Here is a 3,375-nt window from a genome sequence, read left to right on the forward strand (position 1 = left end):
GGCTCAGGTGAGAAGACCCTCCTTTCTCCCTTCCCCTATCTTTTGTGATACAACCCTTAAACCACCCACACACTCTCTCCCACCCCAATCTCATGTTCACTAATTCTCCCAGGGAATTCCACAACATGTGAGAGAGTCGATGACACAATAAACAAGTCACGAGCGTGTGTGTGGGACTTGCCTTCCTGGATATCAAAACATTATAAAACTCCAGTGATTAGACCAGTCACAGCCCTGGTGCAAAGAGAGACAGACTTGGATACCCAGAAACAGACCCGAAATCAATGACAAAGGGGTAGATTTCTGCGCTAAATGGTGCAAGACTCCAACTAGTTATTTGGAGAAAAATGGATACTCCTTCGAATCGTGCACACAAATAGCTTCCAAATGTCCATGACGAATGTGTTTTTAAAAAACGATAATAATTAGGGGCCAGTCCGGTGGCGTAGTGGTTAAGTGTGCACTCTCCGTTTCGGCGGCCCGGGGTTTGCAGGTTCTGATCCCGGGTGCGCACCAACGCACCGCTTGTCAGGCCATGCTGTGGCGGCGTCCCATATAAAGTGGAGGAAGATGGGCACGGATGTTAGCCCAGGGCCAGTCTTCCTCAGCAAAAAGAGGAGGATTGGCAACGGATGTTAGCTCAGGCAGGGCTAGTCCTCCTCATACACACACAAAAAATGATAATAATTAAAATTGAAATAGAAAATTTGGAAAGAAATATTCGTTCTATAGCTAGGAAGGGACTTTCTAAGCATAAGTCACATGAGAGGCAAGCAAAAATCCAGCTCGGAACTCCATGAACGTTTTAAGTTTCTCTGCAACTGATATTCAGAGCATTTTCACCACTGAACAAAAATGTCAGAGGATGTAATTGGCAGAGGGTTAGCTGCCTTCACCTATGGTAACTGTATACAGATGAATATTTCAAAACCACTAAGGTACTAAAAGATAAACAGACAAAAGATAGGAACAGGAAGAGAAAAGCCAAATGATAAACAAACATGTTTTAAAAGGTTCAACCCCGATAGCAATCAAAGAAATACAAATAGAAACAATGACGACACATCGGCTCCGCCCTCCAGTAAATTCTGAAAGATTTTTCAAAAAACACTCGAAGCTGCCAAGGTGCTCCCTCTCGGCCAAAGCTAGGAGGAGAGCCCGTTGGTACAACATTTCTGGAAAGCCATTTGGCAAGGGCATCAAGAACCTTTGACCCAGAAATTTCACTTCTGGAAAAGCAAGACCTAGAGAAACAAATGCTCGAGAAAGCTTTGACCCAAAAATGTTCCTCCCTCTCTTTGTGAAAACTGGAAATAATCTAAATGCCCAACCACAGGGAAAGTTAAGTAAATTAAGATGCAACAGAACCACTAGAAGGAAGTACTCCTAATAATTGTGGAAGAAAAAATTACTGTTTTGCTTTTTTCCTTTACATATTCCTTTTTCCCAACATCTACCATGATCAATCTTACTTCTACAATCAGATAAGAAACAAACTTATTTTTCTACAACAAAGTCCATACCCATCCACTCCTACCTGTCTCTCAAGCAAGAGTAACATTCAACTGCCTAGCACAGGAGTTGGCAAAATCTGGCCCACTACTTGGCTTTGTAGATAAACTTTTATTGAAACACAGCCATGTTCACTCATTTCTGTGTTGCCTGTGGCTGCCTTTCCTGCTACAATGGCCATGCTCAGTTGCAACAGAGATCGTATAGCCTGCAAAGACTGAAGTATTTAATACCTGAGGCTTTGCAGGAAAAGTTTTGCCACCTCCTGGTCTAGTGAATGCCTCTAGTGTCTCTCTAAGAAATATGAGAAATGGCTAAGAGCCCTTCACACCCCAGCGTACCTTTCTGGCAGTGGCTGAGTCCAGCACCGCTCGACAAACTGCCCGTTGATGACGGTGGCAGGGCAGTTGGTCTTGCCCTTGGCAGTGCCTGGACAAATGTCCCCACACTCCTCACTGTCATCCTTGTTCAGCACAATGTAATTATCTTCCACAGAATCCAGAATGCGCGACCAGTCGATGGTGGCCAGGTAGCAGAGTTCATTGTTCTTCTCGAAGCGGACGGAGCCCCGCGTGATGTTCATCAAGCTGTAGAGGCCAAGCTCCTTCAGGTGAACCATCTCGAAGATGACCAGCGCGTAGTTGAAGAAGAGGCGCGAGCCCCGGATAACCGTGAGGTTAGGAAACAGGTCCTTCAGGCTCTCCAGCCCGTAGACCCGGAAAAGCAGCAAGTAATCAGCGATCATGATGAGTTTGGGGAAACTGAGGTCTCGGAAATCCTCAGGCCTCGTTTTAAACATCAACAGTATCTGCAAATGTCCTTCAACGATGGATCCGTTGGCCAACTCGTGCAGCCTCGTGAGGTTGTTCCGGATATCCATGCCGGGGCACACTAAAGTGAAAACAAGGAGGAAGCAAGGCAGGTGAGCAAACACACCGTGAGTGGGTTACAAGAATTAGTGGCAGGGCCAGCTTCGTGGACGTGCGACCTGAGTCCCACGCTCACTCAGAAGGGGACTTGGCTTAACGCTCTTCCGTAAGTCTTGAAATCCTTAATCATTTTTAAGCAACCGGCCCCACATTTTCATTCTGCACTGGGCTCCACAAATTCTATAGCCAGCCCTGATGAGTGGCTTTCTCTGTAGAGTGTCCGTGCCTAAGTCATTACTTTCGAAAGGCAAAGAAAGTAATTCCTTTGGCAGTACCTGTTAGAAGCTTTAAAATCAGCACATCAAATATGATGCAATGGAGACACTGGGATCACAGGGGATTGAGTAATGCGGCAGGGGCGGGAGAAAGGGGAGCCATCCGCAGTGAGTCAGCGTTGGAGATCCTCAGGAAATGGATTTATGGGGATCAAGGTGCCCACATCAGAAGTGGGGCCAGGAGAGCTGAATGTTTGGTCCCACTTCACTGACTCTCCTTCCCAACCCTCCTTCCTTCCAGGCAGACAGCCAAGGCCTAATTACCTTTTATCTGGGGGTGGCAAGGGCTTCCCAGCAAGTCTGAGCTCCCCGGCACAAACACCCTGCGTGCCCATTCTCCTGAAGGTGGTCCCTTCCGGGCTCTGACACCCTCCATGGCTCCCCATGACCCTGCACTTCTCTTTCACAGCCTTTGGGGTTCCGCCCCTCCATCCCCTTCACCATGCTAAACTGGCTTGGCCACACCTCTCGTACAACTCTGAGGCTGTGTCCTCCCCTCTAACATGACCTATGAGGAGGAGTGAGTGAAATCATGCAGGCACTCAAACAGAGCCTGGTACACAGTAGGTGCTCAATTAATGTCAACTACAGTAGGTGCTCAATTAATGTCAACTATCTTATTGTTGTTTATTTCTCCCAAAAAATATCACAGCCATCCT

At 47.0% G+C, this 3,375-nt stretch overlaps 1 pseudogene; it reads right to left on the reverse strand.

Annotated features, from left to right (window-relative positions):
• Positions 1-933: 933 nt before the first annotated feature.
• On the reverse strand, positions 934-2,392 carry LOC131401863 (insulin receptor-like; annotated as a pseudogene).
• Positions 2,393-3,375: the final 983 nt, after the last annotated feature.

The sequence above is a fragment of the Diceros bicornis genome (genome assembly GCF_020826845.1).
Source record: "Diceros bicornis minor isolate mBicDic1 chromosome 21 unlocalized genomic scaffold, mDicBic1.mat.cur SUPER_21_unloc_1, whole genome shotgun sequence".
NCBI lineage: Eukaryota > Metazoa > Chordata > Mammalia > Perissodactyla > Rhinocerotidae > Diceros > Diceros bicornis.